Source organism: Bubalus bubalis, chromosome 1 (genome assembly GCF_019923935.1).
Source record: "Bubalus bubalis isolate 160015118507 breed Murrah chromosome 1, NDDB_SH_1, whole genome shotgun sequence".
NCBI classification, from domain to species: domain Eukaryota; kingdom Metazoa; phylum Chordata; class Mammalia; order Artiodactyla; family Bovidae; genus Bubalus; species Bubalus bubalis.
The window spans coordinates 82,500,517-82,519,001 of NC_059157.1; the positions used below are offsets into that span (position 1 = coordinate 82,500,517).

The following is an 18,485-nucleotide window of genomic DNA, read 5'->3' on the forward strand; positions in this document are numbered from 1 at the left end:
TCATTTTTCCAATGTTGGTTTAGGCAAGAGTATGTAAAGCCAGTGAAATTGGAACAGGACTCCAGTGACTTTTGGGAAAGTTTCCTTCCAATAAAAAGATAGGAGGTCTCTGTGACAGTCTAGAGGGGTGGGATGAGTTGGGAGGTTGGAGAGAGTTTCAAGAAGGAGGAAATATATGTATACTTAATGGCTAATTCATGTTATTGTGTGGCCAAAACCAACACAATATTATAATTGTGGTCCTCCAATTAATAATTAAAAAAAAAACATGGGGAGGCCAGGTGCTTTGTGCCTCTGGGTTTGCTTTGTAATGGCCCAGTGTCCAGTCTGGAGGACCTGCACTCCCTTAATGGCCAGAAAGGTAAAGACAGAGAGCGTTAGAGAGACCATCCAGGAACCCTGACATCTCAGAACCTCTGAGTTATGTGGAGGCATATGTTTTCCTTATTGAATCCACTCTTTTTGTATTTCTCATACTTTCCATGTAAAGATATCCTGATAGGATGCAATGCTTTATCTCCTGGTCAGACACCCTGATTTCTCAATGAAGGCTATGGCAATGCATAATTCTATCCTACAATGTTATCTGTATTTTCCCAGGTTGTCTTTTTTTGTGCTTTAAGATGATGTCAAAGATAACAGGAAGAATAGTAAAATAGAATAAGCACATCATGTAAAATTGGCACATCTGCATTTGGATTTTGGCTGTATCTTTTATTGCTGTATGATCTAATGCAAGTCTATTAACCTTCATTAGCATTTATCCTCACATTTAATTGAGGCATAACAGTAATTTCTAAGTCACAGCACTTTAGAGTAAATGATAGTTGGGCAAGTGAGATTGTCCTATATATCTAATTATGTATATCTATCTATCTATATACATATACACAAATGTATGTAAAATAGGTTTACAGATATCATTTCTTAATCTTAGACAAATTTTACAATTTTTCCATTCTAATCGAAACCTGCTAAATTCATTAATTGCCGTTGTTCAGTTGCTTAGTCATGTCCAACTCTTTGCAACCCTATGGACTGCAGTATGCCAGGCTTCCCTGTCCTTCACCATCTCCCAGAGCTTACTCAAGCTCATATCCATTGAGTTGGTGATGCCATCCAACCATTTTGTCCTCTGTCATCCCCTTCAATCTTTCCCAGCATCAGGGTCTTTTCCAATGAGTCAGCTGTTCACATCAGGTGGCCAAACTATTGGAGCTTCAGCTTCAGCATCAGCCCTTCTAATGAATAGTCAATTCATTGATACGTCTGCTTAAATCTCAGTCTACACCATGTCTTAGAGTTGAATTTTGAAAAAGGAAAATTTGATAGTATTACCTGGGATGCCAATTAATACCTCTTCTCAATTAAGAGCTCAAAATATTACCATTAGCAGCATATGATTGTTATTTCATTGAAGCTGCACAGATCAAAGTTTGCATATAATCTTGAAATTTAGAATTGAAAGAATAAAAATAAGGTAAATTTATGTCCAATTTATTTATTTAAATTTCTAAGTGGTTAGAATTTCCTCAGATATTAATATTTCTTCTTCAGGGATAACTTCTAACTCTCATATGCCACCCTCCTGCCACCCCCAAGACTAGAATATAACACCTATTAGCTCATCTGCCTTGTTCTTTGTTGTACCGCCTCAGCATGTAGTTAAATGTTATTGCAGTTATTTCATTGATATTTATCTCAGCCTGGAAATGGCAAGTTCTTTGACACCAATTCCCATTTCATGAAATTCTCCCTGTTTTTCTCCCATTTAAGTTTCTTAGATTAATTGCCCATAAATTTAAATTACCTGGATAAGTAAATAATAAAATCTTTCCAATACAAGGGAGGACAATGAAACTAACACTGATTTTGCATTTGTTGAGAAAAATTTGATGTTCCAATCTGTTTTAGATAGGGTCTGTTAATGATTTCACTCTTTTTTCAATGGCATAACTTAGGTAAAATTACACATACTATAGTGTATATATTATATATGTACGAGTGTATATTACAGATGTACTTATGTAATATATAAATATGCATATATAATAGTATAGATATACATCTATGTCTATACTACATATATTATTTTTTGTACTAGCAGACCTACTTAGTTAAACATATTTAGAAAATACAACAAGCCTATGCATTGGAAGTTAACTGAAAAAGAAAAGTAGCTTAGGATAGCTCTATATTGAAAATTATATAGGCTGTTGTCTAGGGGTAAAAATCTGGTATCCTGCAAATAAATTCCAGTTACCTAAAACTAGAAATATTTAGAATTGAGTGAATCATCAAGAATAATGGAAATAATAAAAGTACTCTCTAAAACAAGTCTCTATTGTAGTATAATTTGCCTTCAATATTGGAATTATTGCTATTTGTGAAGTCTGGGTTCTAAAAGTCTTATCTACTGGATTTCTACCTTTCATTTTATGAACGGTGTCTGAAATGTAGGAAGAATATGTTGACAACTGTGTGTCAATGATAACCACCTGGGACTCTGCCTTTGTGAATCACAGTCCAAAGTCTGCTTCATATGCTGAATAGTACATCCAGGAAAATAAAAATTTTGACATATGTGATTCTTGGTCATTTAAAATTTTTCTGCCTAGGATGAACAATGCTATATATTTTATATATATTATTATATATATATATTTTATGTTCACTTTCACCTACTGTGCTGACCTTTCAAGGAAGGTTGTCAGATTAATTAGAAAAACATGGCAAAGTTTTATAGGTCTTTTTTAACCTTTCCTTGAAGCAAAATACACTATAGAATAAGGTGGAAGGTGAATAAGTGGTAGAAATCAACAAAAATAGAATTTATTCTAGCAATATTAAATTTATAAAATTTAAAATGTTATCTTGTATCTATTTTATCAGAAATTATGTTAGTGTTTAAAGAAAAAGAAATATTTTTCTTTGATAATGTTGTATATTTCTGTATAAATCTTCCTCTCTGTATCAAAACAGTGCTTGTTTGTATTTTGGGGATTGAATTAGAATTTTTTAAATATGACATGTGATATACTTTGTTTTTTTTTGTTTTTTTTTTTTTGCTTTGATGTATAGCCTTGTTGGGTTTAGAGGAAAGGAGTCTTGAAACATATTTGAATGGGTTTTCTTTATTTCAGCTTTACCCACAAATTTGTGCTTTGTGATATTTAACATTTAAATGATATTAGTCATTTAACATAAGTAATTATAAAGTTAAATAAAAAGCTAAGATACACAAATAATTTTCATGTCTAATTTGAATGTTTAATAATTTAATAAATTTATTATGTAGATTTCATTTTTTTAATTCAAATTGACAGTAAAGGTTTGCTTCTAGTGATTTGTCATATTGATAGCATTTTATAAAAATAACAACTTTCTTAGCACCAAAATATTTTACTTTGTGCAACTTCAAGTGAAAGAACTTTCTGATAAAAAAGAAATTATTAAAGTAAGAATAACCAAAATATAGATATTAAACTTAAAAAAGAATGGTTTTCATACTTATTTTACATTAAATTTGTTGACACATGTACAAAAGGGTATATAGCAGATTGGATATCAATTTTTGTATTGCTAGGAAATGTCCAGCTCCCTTAAAATAAAGAGCATACTTAGAACAAATGTTGTATTTTCAAGTTTCCAAGTTTTCATTTGAATATGGGATATAAATGTAGCATATGTGTTCCAATGGAGACGAATTTCCATTCTGTCATTTCATTAAGTGTAAGTCAAGAATTTTGATGGGAATTTATAAAAATCATAATTTTCCCAAAAGTTTTACTTATTTACTTTACTCCTTAAATATTTTCTTTTTAATTTCATAAATTAATGGTCTTGACCTTTAGGTTTATTATTCACTGGTGTTTCATTTCTTTTGAAAGATTTTTTTTTAAAGAAATTAAATTTGGCCTGTAAAAAAATACAGCGTAAAACACTTTTTAAATAAGTCCCATGTCCCAAATGATAGCCATTGGACCTGAGAACATTTAAAGGTTATAACATTTACAATACAAGCCACTTCAAGTATTTCTGCAAACTTCGTAGCTCACTGATTACTATCAGTTTTGTTTTTTGCTAATGATGTTCACTTTATTCAGGAAATGTTATATGAAGAAGAATTATCAATGTAATAGCCCAGATTTCTTGCTAAAATTATTTATCCCTTTTACAGGGGACATAAGAAGAAAAACATCAAGGGGAATAGTATACTCAATTTTCTGAATAGCCTGTTTACAAGTTTGTTTTATTCATTCTGGTAGTAAGGCAGCTTACCATACACAACTCACACACACACACATATATGTTATGTATATACAGTTATATAAAACTACATATATACATATATATTAAACTACAGAGACATATATAGCTGTATCTATATAAACTAATATATTGAAATTGTTTTTCATTTTTAAACAATAATTATTAGAAATGCAAAATTCTGGGCTTCTAAGACCGACTACTATGTTAAAAATCCTGGGATCAGGTTTCAGCAATCTGTATTTTCACAGGCTTTCCATGTGATTCTCATGCTGTTTAACTTTGGGAATCACTGTGCTAGAAAATCATTATCTGCTATAATGAAGCAGGTATTACTTATGAACATAATTGACTTCTGCTTGATATGGTGCTGTGCTATAGTTTTTTCCAAACTGTTGATGTAGCACTATGCATAATTCATGATAAATATAGTTCTGGATATTTTAAAATTTAGGATATTACAATAAACACATAGCAGGAAAAATAGGCATTTTACCAGCCACTCAAGGAATCTATTATTAGAACTTTTGTAACAGGAATTCATTTTGGCATTCTCAAGTTTCTCTTATGTAATCTTGGAGCTTGGTTTGAGTTGATTGTAGTAGCTTGAGTATTTGTAAATGCTGAAGATATTTATACATTTTCATCCATTGCTCATGAAAAGAGAGATAACATTAAAGCCAAAAGATTAGAAAAGCCATAAATTAAGTGATAGTGAAATTGGAATAAGGAATATGAAAATTCCCTATCAAAGAGTTACTTGAATTTAAGGTTGTCTGGAAAATGACTATGAAACATTCCTAGAAAGTTACTGAGATCAGCTTATAATAGATTTTATGTGCCCCACTAAAGATATTGGAGATTATTCAAAGGCCATATTTTAAAGAGGTGATTATAAGTTCAGTTCAGTTCAGATCAGTCGCTCAGTCATGTCCACTCTTTGTGACCCCATGAATTGCAGCACGCCAGGCCTCCCTGTCCATCACCAACTCCCGGAGTTCACTCAAACTCACGTCCAACAAGTCGGTGATGCCATCCAGCCATCTCATCCTCTGTCATCCCCTTCTCCTCCTGCCCCCAATCCCACCCAGCATCAGAGTCTTTTCCAATGAGTCAACTCTTCGCATGAGGTGGCCAAAGTACTGGAGTTTCAGCTTTAACATCATTCCTTCCAAAGAAATCCCAGGGCTGATCTCCTTCAGAATGGACTGGTTGGATCTCCTTTCAGTCCAAGGGACTCTCAAGAGTCTTCTCCAACACCACATCACCACAACACCAGCATCAGTTATTCGGTGCTCAGCCTTTTTCATAGTCCAACTCTCACATCCATACACGACTACTGCAAAAACCTTAGCCTTGACTAGACGGACCTTTGTTGGCAAAGTAATGTCTCTGCTTTTGAATATGCTATCTAGGTTGGTCATAACTTTCCTTCCAAGGAGTAAGCGTCTTTTAATTTCATGGCTGCAATCACCATCTGCAGTGATTTTGGAGCCCGAAAAAATAAAGTCTGACACTGTTTCCACTGTTTCCCCATCTATTTCCCATGAAATGATGGGACCAGAAGCCATCATCTTAGTTTTCTGAATGTTGAGCTTTAAGGCAACTTTTTCACTCTCCTCTTTCACTTTCATCAAGAGGCTTTCTAGTTCTTCTTCACTTTCTGCCATAAGGGTGGTGTCATCTGCATATCTGAGGTTATTGATATTTCTCCCAACAATCTAGATTCCAGCTTGTGCTTCTTCCAGCCCAGCATTTCTCATGATGTACTCTGCATATAAATTAAATAAGCAGGGTGACTATATACAGCCTTGATGTACTTCTTTTCCTATTTGGAACCAGTCTGTTGTTCCATGTCCAGTTCTAACTGTTGCTTCCTGACCTGCGTATAGGTTTCTCAAGAGGCAGGTCAGGTAGTCTGGTATTCCCATCTCTTTCAGAATTTTCCACAGTTGATTGTGATCCACACAGTCAAAGGCTTTGGCATAGTCAATAAAGCAGAAATTGATGTTTTTCTGGAACTCTCTTGCTTTTTCGATGATCCAGTGGATGTTGGCAATTTGATCTCTGGTTCCTCTGCCTTTTCTAAAACCAGCTTGAACATCTGGAAGTTCACGGTTCACATATTGCTGAAGCCTGGCTTGGAGAGTTTTGAGCATTACTTTGCTAGCGTGTGAGATGAATGCAACTGTGTGGTACTTTGAGCATTCTTGGGGCTTCCCTGGTGGCTGAGAGGTTAAAGCATCTACCTGCAATGCAGGAGACCCGGGTTCAATCCCTGGATCAGGAAGATCCCCTGGAGAAGGAAATGGCAACCCAATCCAGTATTCTTGCTTGGAGAATCCTATGGACAGAGGAGCCTGGTAGGCTACAGTCCACGGCGTCGCAAAGAGTCGGACATGACTGAGCGACCGCACTTTCACTTTGAGCATTTTTGGCATTGCCTTTCTTTGGGATTGGAATGAAAACTGACCTTTTCCAGTCCTGTGGCCATTGCTGAGTTTTCCAAATTTGCTGGCATATTGAGTGCAGCACTTTCACAGCATCATCTTTCAGGATTTGAAATAGCTCAACTAGAATTCAATCACCTCCACTAGCTTTGTTCGTAGCGATTATGGAGGTGATTATGGAGACTGTTGTAATCAAAGAACAGACAGGAGTCAGAAAAAGCAGTCAGAAATCACTGTAAAAGTTCTCAGAATAGATTATGGAAACCAAGGGTCAGCCCTCTATTCTTCTAATTATGCATTTTAGTGATTTGGCATAGGCTAAATTTTCATTATCTTGCTGACACTCCAAGAAGGGATATTTAGAAAAAAAGAATTTTTATTAATATATCATTTTTATAATAAAGGCATAAAATAAAGAGAAACCAAATTTGGTGTATTGTGTAAGTTGTAAGACCTTTGTGGAACTCCACAGAAGAAAAATTAATGAACTAAGGAAGACAAAGCAAAAGGTAAAAAAGAGGGCATAAGATGCTTGGCAAATGTAATCAAATTTCCTTTCCAAGTGACAATACCAGTTAATTTTCTTTTGGGTGTAGGGCTAAGAATAAGTTAAAGTTTTTGTGGCCCATGCATGCTCAGTCAATCAATTATGTCCAACTCTTCAGGACCTTATGGACAGTAGCCCATCAGGCTCCTTTGTCTGGAATTTTTCAAACTTTAGACAAATGTAAAGAATGATCTTTTTTCTCAACATAAAGAGACAAGACCATGAGTCCAGCAACCAGGGAGATTCAGCTAGTGCAGGAAGAGAGGAGACACACAGCGTGGTGGTTTCAAAGAACCTTAACTCTTAGCCTACACTTGGATACTTACTCAGTACTGTGAATATCAAGGCATCTGGTAGTCATGAACATCGATCTTCTCAAAAGTCTTCAATGGAATTTAAAGCTCATGGATGATATGAATCGATTTTGTACACTGTGCTATAAAACCGTTTGTCATGTCTATCCTGAATGGATGGATGTGCTGGGTAATCAGTTTTTAAAGTAGAATCAGTATAATTTCAATTTACTCATTCTCTTGAGTGTTGAAAAACAAGTAACAGTGTAGTCCTAAACCAAAGATTACTGTATAGAATTTTGTGAAAATATTTGTTGATAGAGCTGCTTCACTTTCTTATAAAGGGGGCATATTTTTATCTTATTTGGAGCAGTAGCATATATTTGAATGAGTAATCAATTTTGGAGCCAGCAGGGACTTTAGAAATCATCTACTGCAATTCCTTAATTACACAGACAAGCAGTTGAAGCTCAGGGACCCTCAAGGTCATCCTCAAAGTCATTGTTTTCTGGGTCTGTTTTGTGGTCTTTCATTAATCCTCTCTGTCTTTTCTGAGGACAGTACCAAAGAAAAATTCAAGATTATGTGATTTAATGTTGAAGAGACTACCTTGCACAGAATTTCAGGACTATTGTGTCTGAATGTCTTGCTTTACAGTACCCTAAAGAATAACCAAATCTTGGGATACATCAGTCAGCGCTGTGCTGTTTTCTCAGCAGTTGAAAAATGCTGATCTTTCATAAGGCCAAGAGGAAAATTGGGTTGTATAGGATTATTATTAGCTCTCCATTCTCTCATGTACCCCTATCCTCTCATCACAACTTGATTTATGATCCAGGGACTGAGTTGTCACTTTCTGCCTAAAAATTCTTAACTCATTCTCTGACAACTAAAAATTGATTTTAGCTTAGATTCAAATATAACTGTACTTGCGTCGAAAGAGTAGTTTTATATGTTGGCTCATAATCAAAACAAATCTCATTTACTCTTAATTTTCATAAGAACCAATGACTGTTTTGAGATCTTTTAAAAAAATTAGTACATCACTTTAATGTGACTAGTCTTCAGATAGAAGGCTTAGATGTGTTATCTTCTAAGCAATAAATCCTCAAGATTTTAAACATCTCAAAATTATTAGCAATATTTCTGCCTTCTCAACAGTAATTTTTATGGAATATTTTTATAGAAATATATGGCATTCTTATGTAGCTTTCTGTAATGTGATAATTATAAGTTAGGATAGCAAGTTAGTTTTTCAGCAGACTTTGGAAACTAGAATGTAAAAATCAGGGCAGGAGTTTTATAACCCAAGAAATATTTTGTGGTATAATTTGCCATGGTAATAATCTCCTCTAAAATAAATACTTCTTCATTTCTGAAATATATGATCCTATTCAAAGATAATCTCTGTAGTGGTAAACACTACAGGAAGAACTAAAGATGCTAACATTATTTTAGAAAGGAAATTCTGTGGAGTCACATTATTTATTGGAATCGAATTCTGAATAGTTTATGTGGTATAAACATATTCAGTGTATTGGAATTTATTCATCCTGTTTAGTAACTGCCTGAGCTCCTGCTATGTACTGGTACTATCATAGGCAGTAAAAGATGCAAAAAACAATACCCATTGCTAATATTTCAACAATGTGCTGTGCTCTATTTGTAATGCTTTTCATATGTCAACTTGTTTAATTCTCACAACAGTCTTATAATGTTTTACTTTCATCTTACAGAAAAAATAAACCCCACCTCCAAATTTAAATAACTAAACAAGATCATGCACTTAGTAAGTGACGGAGTCAGGAATAAAACCAGGTAGTCTGACTTTTTACATTATGTACATTACCATTATTCCATACTGCCTATTGTAAGAGAGTTCAGTTCAGTTCAGTTCAATTCAGTTGCTCAGTCGTGTCCGACTCTTTGCAGCCCCATGAATCACAGCACGCCAGGCCTCCCTGTCCATCACCAACTCCCGGAGTTCACTCAAACTCACATCCATCTAGTCGGTGATGCCATCCAGCCATCTCATCCTCTGTCGCCCCCTTCTCCTCCTGCCCCCAATCCCTCCCAGCATCAGAGTCTTTTCCAATGAGTCAACTCTTCACATGAGGTGGCCAAAGTACATAAAACCAGTTAGTCTGACTTTTTACATTATGTACATTACCATTATTCTATACTGCCTATTGTAAGAGAGTTAATGAAGCCATTTCCTTGACAAACAATCTGATAGAAGAGAATGCATGGTGCAGTAACTACAATAGAATGATAGTCATCAATTAAGATACACAGTGATTCAATAATACTGTAATGTGCGTCATCAGCTCTGCTTAACGCGAGTCAGAGTAAACTATGTCAAGGGTAAAGTATGTGACGCTTTAAAGATAAATAGTAATTTACCAGGTATATGTGATTGGGCATCACATACACAAAACACAGACTATAAAATAGCATTGTATGTTGAGAAAAAAAAATTTAGCGCATGTATTCTGAAAGTAGTGTAGAGAAGAGCAGAACATGGAATTTGTGAAGGGAAAAACAGAATTATCCTGGATTGTGAAGAGCCTCATATGCCATGTCAGAGGACTGGAATTCTTTTAATGGAAAATTGTTCAGCAGTCTAGAAATTAGGAAATTCACTCTGTGGACTTAAAATAGAGCAGCAAAGAACAGCTGGTTTATTAAGGTCATCCAAGAAAGATATCTGGCACGGCATAGAATTGAAGTTATGGATATTGGTCATTTATGATGTCCAATAAAGTTATATTAAAAAAAAAGAAAGAAATGGTGTCAACAGGATATAGGATATGGAGAATTTTAGGGTAATTTCTATGATATTGCATGTTACTGATGATGACTGATATGTATCTTAATTTCTCCTAGATTGAAGTTTCTTGACTTTTAGAGTTCTTAAGAATCAACTGTTGAACAGTACTACTATAGATATGAATTGTATTGCTAATGGATGACATATTTATTTATATTTATGTATGTATATGCACACTCACAGATATACATCTGTAACACATAATATACCTATTAGTATCTTATGTGCTTTTGCATTTGAAATTCTGTATCATTGTCCCAATGTTATAATTTCTAAATTACAGAGAAATATAGATTCTATGAAGATTAAATTTTCAAATGGAAGGTCACAGATGCAGAAAGTCATATAATAAACTTTTAGAGTTTGGGCAGATCCAGCTATGGATATTTTGGCAGTAAAGGATACATAAAAACAAAAGTAAACTTTTAATTTCATTATTAATTTTATAATAAATTGTATCTACAGTATAAAAAAGGTAATTTCTAGATAAGCATTATAGAATGCACTCATGATATGTGATAGACAAAGGATAAATAGAAAATAAAAGACAAATTTTGAATAGAATTTTAACCAGTGACAAAATTAGAAAATGTTCACCGGATAGGTTTTCTCTCAGCAATCAATTTTCCTTTGAAAAAACACTGATATTATTAGATATAAGTTGTAGAAATTATGATTTTCAACAGAGATATAGGTAGATATTTTCAATGATGTTTAAATAGGAGAGGGATATTGTTTATAACCTGTTATAGAAGCAAATGTTCCATAGGAAGTGAGTATAAATAAATACAGCATGAAACATCTCAACCCACTTACAAGCAAAATATTGAAATGAGATATGTTACTTAAATTTATATGTTCCTTAGGAAACAGACATAAGTCTGAATTATTACCTTGGAAAATTACAACATATATCTCTCATTAAATACCCTGGTCAAAGTGTAGAAAAGAAGGGCATTTTTTTATGTAAAGAACAGCTATTTCTTTAAATTTTATATAACTAACTTTTATTCTTATAATTAATTGGGATTTAGTATACTGATTTAGCTCTCTGATTCACCAAGTCTTTCAATAACCTCATCCATCAGGGGCTCACTTTTTGGTTCTTCAAAAAAGATCATGAACCTAGCACAGTACTAACAATTATTTAAAAACTTAAGTTGACTGAACAGTTAATGAAATGTAATGTGTTTAACAATAGGATGAGGAAATCCCTAACGACCTCTCAGCTAATTAGTAGATACCAAAATATGGAAGAATCACTAAATGTTACATACAGGGTATTTTGTAAAATATAATGAATCTGAAAAATGAAAAACTTGCCTTACAAAAGGATCTACATAGTTTGGGAGAAAAAAAAAATTTTTTAACGAGGCCAGATTTCTCTTTGCTATTCTGTAGTAATTTATTAGCTTTTTTTTGGAATACATAATGTGACTTGTGAGTAACAGTAAAGAAAAAACTGTTATTTTAATTAATACAACATAAGCTGTTTTAAAAAGTGGCTTCAGAAGATATTTGTATCATTTGATTCTAGATAATCGAGAATCAGTCATTGAACATGTATAAGCACTTCCTTTGCTAGACAGTTTAGAGTCAAAAGAGAGAGAAAAAAAATCACTGCCTGCAAGGAGTTTCCAGTATTGTTGTTATTATTTAGTTGCCAAGTTGTGTTTGACTCTCTGTGATCCCACAGACTGCAGCACGCCAGGCTTCCCTGTCTTTCTGTGTCTCATGTGTTTCTAGTACACTAGTATAGTTTGTCTTGTTCTTATGTAATACATTCAGCTTTCAGAGCCAAGGAGGAATACGGCCAGTGAGTGTTTGGACATTTCATTCTAGCTGTTGGTTATTTTATATATATATATAATTAATATGTTGGTCATATTTTATTCTGGTCTTTACATTTTGGCTCTTTGGGAATAATTTTTGTTGTTGTTTAATTGCTAAGTCATGTCTGACTCATTTTGTCACCTCCTGGACATAATTTGCCAGGTTCCTCTGTCCATAGTATTTCCCCGGCAGGAATACTGGAGTGGGTTGCCATTTCCTTCTTCACGGGATCTTACCATTCCAGGGATCCAACCGCATATAGGACTAATGGAAAAACTGTAGCTTTGTCTGCAAAGTGTATGTCTCTGCTTTTTAATACACTGTCTTGGTTTGCCATAGCTATTCTTCCAAGGAGCAAGTGTCTTTTAACTTCATGACTGCAGTCACTGTCTCTAGCGATTTTGGAGCACAAGAAAATGATATCTGACACTGTTTCCACACTTTTCCTATTTGCCATGAAGTGATAAGACTGGATGCCATGATCTTCAATTTTTGAATGTTGAGTTTTAAGTCAAGTTTTTCACTCTCCTCTTTTACTTTCATCAAGAGGCTCTTTAGTTCCACTGCACTTTCTGCCATTTAAGTGATATCATCTGCATATCTGAGATTGTTGATATTTCTCCCAGCAATCTTGATTCCAGCTTTAGATTCATCCACCCTGGCATTTCGCATGATGTACTCTGCATATAAGTTAAATAAGCACAGTGACAATATATAGCGTTGATGCACTCCTTTCCCAATTTTGAACCAGTCCGTTGTTCCATGTCTAGTTCTAACTGTTGCTTCTTGTCCTGCATATAGATTTCCCAGGAGGCATGTAATGTGGCCTGATATTCCCATCTCTTCAAGAATCTACCACAGTTTGTTGTGATCCACACAGTCAAAGACCTTTGCCTAGGCAATGAAGCATAAGTAGATGTGTTTTTTTGGAATCCCCTTGCTTTTTCTTCTTCTATGATCCGGTTGGCAATTTGATCTCTGGTTCCTCTGCCTTTTCTAAATCCAGTTTGTATATCTGGAAGTTCTCGGTTCATGTACTGCTGAAGCCTAGCTGGCAAGATTTTTAGCATAATCTTGCGGGCATGTGAAATGAGTGCAATTATACGGTAATTTGAACATTCTTTGGCATTGCCCTTCTTTGGGATTGGAATGAAAACGGACCTTTTCCAGTCCTATGGCCAATGCTGAGTTTTCCAAATATGCTGATATAATGAGTGCAGCACTTTAACAGCATCATCTTTTGGGATTTGAACTAGCTTGGCTGGAATTCTGTCACCTCCAGTAGCTTGTTCGTAGTAACGCTTTCTAGGGCCCACTTGACATCATGCTCCAGAATGTCTGGCTCTTGGTGAGTGACCACACCATCTTGATTATCTGAGTCAGAGAAAACATCATGGGTTTCTGAGAAAAAAAGAATAGCAAAACTAATACAGTTATGTAAAGTTTAAAAATAAAATAAAATAAAAAAAAAGAATAGATTCATGTATATATATATATAACTGAAACACTTTGTTGTACACTTTATCACGGCATTGTTAATCAGCTACGTGTGCTGTGTCTTGTGCTTAGTTGCTCAGTCGTTTCTGACTCTTTGTAACCCCATGGGTTGCCAGGCTCCTCTGTCCATGGGGATTCTTGAGGAAAGTATACTGAAGTGGGTTGCCATGCCCTCTTCCAGTGGATCTTCCCAATCCAGGGATCGAACCCAGGTCTCCCACATTGCAGGGGATACTTTACCTTCTGAGCTACCAGGGAAGCCCATTAATCAATTCTACTTCAATCTAAAATAAAAAGTTTTAAAATGTCTTATATGCATATGGTAATGTTTCTAAAAACTAAAAGATTCACACTGATACATTACTATTAACTAAACTACATTTTTTTAAAGTTCATCAGTTTTTCTACTAACATCTTTCTTTTCCAGTATCCAATGCAGGGTACCCCATTGCATTTAGTATGAAAATTTTTTTCTGTCAGTTTCTATTGATTAATACATATTATCATGTATAAGTTTAACTCTCATCAGTTTGTTTTTCAAAATAATAGAGTTTATTTCATAGAGCAACTTTAGATTTACAGAAAAGTTGAACAGAGAGTACACTATACTCTGTACAGAGAATTCACATAGATGTTCCCCTTCCCTGAGTTCCCCAATAATTAACATCTTGCAGTGCTGTAATATGTTAAATTTGATGAACCAATATGATGCATTATTTTAGTTAAGTCCATAGTTTACATTAGAGTGCACTCTTCATGTTGTACAGTTTCCTAGGTTTTGCCAACTGCACAATGTATGTACACACTGTTTCATTATCACACAGAATGTTTTCACTACACTACAGATCCCCTGTGCTGTGCCTATTCATCCTTTCTCCCTTCTGTGGCAACACTGATCTTTTCATTCTCTTTATATTTTTCCTTTTCTAAAATGTCCTCAGTTCAGTTCAGTTCAGTTGCTCAGTCGTGTCCAACTCTTTGTGACCCCATGAATCGCAGCACACCAGGCCTCCCTGTCCATCACCAACTCCCAGAGTTCACTCAAACTCACGTCCATCGAGTCAGTGATGTCATCCAGCCATCTCATCCTCTCTTGTCCCCTTTTCCTCCTGCCCCCAATCCCTCCCAGCATCAGAGTCTTTTCCAATGCGTCAACTCTTCGCATGAAGTGGCCAAAGTACTGGAGTTTCAGCTTTAGCATCATTCCTTCCAAAGAAATCCCAGGGCTGATCTCCTTCAGAATGGACTGGCTGGATCTCCTTGCAGTCCAAGAGACTCTCAAGAGTCTTCTCCAACACCACAGTTCAAAAGCATCAATTCTTCAGCGCTCAGCCTTCTTCACAGTCCAACTCTCACATCCATACATGACCACTGGAAAAACCATAGCCTTGACTAGACGGACCTTTGTTGGCAAAGTAATGTCTCTGCTTTTGAATATGCTAACTAGGTTGGTCATAACTTTCCTTCGAAGGAGTAAGCGTCTTTTAATGTCATGGCTACAATCATCATCTGCAGTGATTTTGAAGTCCAGAAAAATAAAGTCTGTCACTGTTTCCACTGTTTCCCATCTATTTGCCATGAAATGATGGGACCAGATGCCATGATCTTAGTTTTCTGAATGTTGAGCTTTAAGCCAACTTTTTCACTCTCCTCTTTCACTTTCATCAAGAGGCTTTTTAGTTCCTCTTCACTTTCTGCCATAAAGGTGGTGTCGTCTGCATATCTGAGGTTATTGATATTTCTCCAGGCAATCTTGATTCCAGCTTGTGCTTCTTCCAGCCCAGCGTTTCTCATGATGTACTCTGCATATAAGTTAAATAAGCTAAGGGTGGGATAATATTGTGTGTAACCATTCCAGAATGGCTTAATTCACTTAGCAATGTGCAGTTAAGTTTCCTCTATGTATGATGCTGCTTTATATTGCTCTGACTTTCAATTTATACTTCTAGTTTTACACATGTTTTGAATTCTAAGTTTACCAAAGATGTTTCTGTCTGTATGCTCATTTCATTTTCTACTTAATGAGGACTGCTTATTTTTTGAATCCATTTTGTTTTGTTTCACATAATTCTGAGTCTGAAATTATTACAAAACTTTCAGGGCAGTTTACTTTAGGTAATATCTAAACATAGCAAGACCTTCCTTTCTTTGCATAGCATCACTTGTAAAAGGACACAGTGTAGTTCTTTTAAAGTTTTGTTAGTTTTTCAATACCATTCAATTATTTATTTTTGGTAAAATAGAGTCTTAGATATTAGTTTACTTCTCATTTTCTGAACACTTTGAATCTGTTCATAAAATGAGTTGAATTGGTCATGGTGAACTGCAATTGTTTATACTTCTTCATTCCCAAGACGAATTATTAGGGTATGAGAGTTTAATGAGAGTTGTGAAAAAAGTCAGAATAGGCACAATCTACTGATTTAAATATAACAGTTGATCAATCGATGTTAGATATATAATTTAAAACAAGTTAGGAAATTATAATCATATCTTTCCTATAGTATTACTAGCATGCAATTGATAATGCCACAATATTTCATAGAACATTCAACAAGATAAAAATAAAATTAAATATACCTTCATAAAGTAGACACATTTCTTTTTCTTCACAGAAAGAAAAAATGATTTCTAAAAAATATGCAGCTACACACACATTCATGCCCAGTCGTGTCCGACCCTTTGAGACCCCATGGACTGTTGCCAGCCATGCTCCTGTGTCTATGGGATTTTCCAGGCAAGAATACTGGAGTGGGTTACCATTTCCTCCTCGAGGGGATCTTCTCAACCCAGGGATCAGACCCAAGTCTCCTGCATCTCCTGCAGTGGCAGGTGGATTCTTTACCACTGCGCCACTTGGGAAACCCTCTAAAGTGAATAAAGAACATTTCCCCCCCACCCTCCCACCCCCAGTGGTCTGTTTGAGAAAGAGAGAAAGGAAGAGGGAAAGGTTTGCAAAACTGATATATTCTTTTGCTTAAAATCACTGTTCTCAAAATATTGTTCCTAATAAACTTGCTTTATCTTTTTCTAAATAAAATGTGTTAGAAATTTAAGTTGTATATGTGCATATCCACACATATAGAGATATAGACACATTGACACACACACACACATAAAATGATTTTTCTTTTATAGAGAGATTCTTCAAGTAAACATATGGAAAATTTTTGAAAATAATATCCATTACAAACACCCTTAAAACCATTCTCTTATGTGGACTCAGTCATTTTTTCAGGTGGGTAAGCTCTTTGAGCTAAACCAGTTTTTAAAAATTGAAGTATAGTTGATATACATCATTATATTAATTTCAGATATATAACATTAGGATTCAATATTTTTATATATTATGAAATGATCACCATAATAAATCTAGTTATCATTTGTCAACAAAGTTATTGCAATATTATTGACTATATATCACCATGCTGTAATTACATCACTGACGTTTTTATTCTATAACTAGAAGTGTGTATCTCTTAATCCCCTTTACCTAATTTGTCCAACTTTTACCCTCCTCCCCTCTAGCAAATAATAGCTTGTTCTCTGAATCGTGAGTCTGTTTTCTAGCTTGTCTATTTGGTTTTTTGGATTCCATATATAAGTGGACTTTTACAGTATTTGTCTTTCTCTATCTGACTTATTTCACTTAGTCTAATACTCTGTAGGTCCGTCCATGTTATCATAAATGGAAAGATTTTACTTAATTTTTTATGACTGTAATATTCCATTGTATATATACACCACATTTTCCTTATCTATTCATCTACCAATGGACACCTAGGTTGCTTCCATATCTTGCCTATTGCGAAGGATGCTTCATCAAGCTTTAAAGCTTTGGTGCGGCAAAGGAAACCATCAACAACAAAAAGATAGCCTACTGAATTGGATAAGATATTCACAAATCTGATAAGGGATTCCTATCCAAAATGAAGAGAGAGAACTAATACAACTCTACATCACAAAAGCAAAAGAAACCTGATTAAAAAATGGGCAGAGAACCTGAATAGATATTTTTCCAGAGACGACAACCTCACATATGTTAGAATGACTATCATCAAAAAGATAATAAAAACGTACCTATTGGCAAGGATGTAGAGAAAAGGGAAATTATGCATTGTTTGTGGGAATGCAAATTGGTGCAGCCACTGTGGAAAACAGTATAGAAGGTCCTAAAAAATTAAAAAATAGAATTACCATACAATTTAGCAATTACACTTCTGAGTATTTATCTGAATAAAATGAAAAAATCAATTTGAAAATATGCATATTGCCTAATGTTCTTCGCAGCATTATTTCAATAAATTGATTCTTATAGAAGTTATTTAAAATAATGTTGAGTGATCCCCAGATGTAGATATTTGGAAAATCTTTGGCTTTTTCTTCATAAATTTATCTGAATTTGTAATAGTCAATAATTTACATCTTCCTCACTGAATGAAATGATTGAAATACCTCAAATATTTTTTTAAAAATCTACTCTTTCTTCTGTATTCTTTTTTTGAGCTAATGCATTAAATATCTACTTGGTCACCTATTGTCAAGATCTTTGAATCAATCCTGATTTATTGTTTCTTTTTATTCATATAAAACTATTCATTACTTGCTTAATATTCTTTCTCAAATATTAAAAAAAAATTTTGATGTTCATATTCACTGCTGCTGTATTTCAACCTAACAACAGTGAAGATATACTTGTTGGGAAACTACCTATATTAAATGCATAGAAAGAGTCAGAAAAGTCAGTATAGAAATCCCACAGAAAG

At 34.6% G+C, this 18,485-nt stretch overlaps 1 protein-coding gene across 5 annotated transcripts in view; it reads left to right on the forward strand.

The window, feature by feature from the left end:
• The window catches only part of EPHA3 (EPH receptor A3), a 411,826-nt gene that overhangs the window by 28,700 nt on the left and 364,641 nt on the right, over nt 1–18,485 (forward strand). The window lies entirely within an intron of this gene.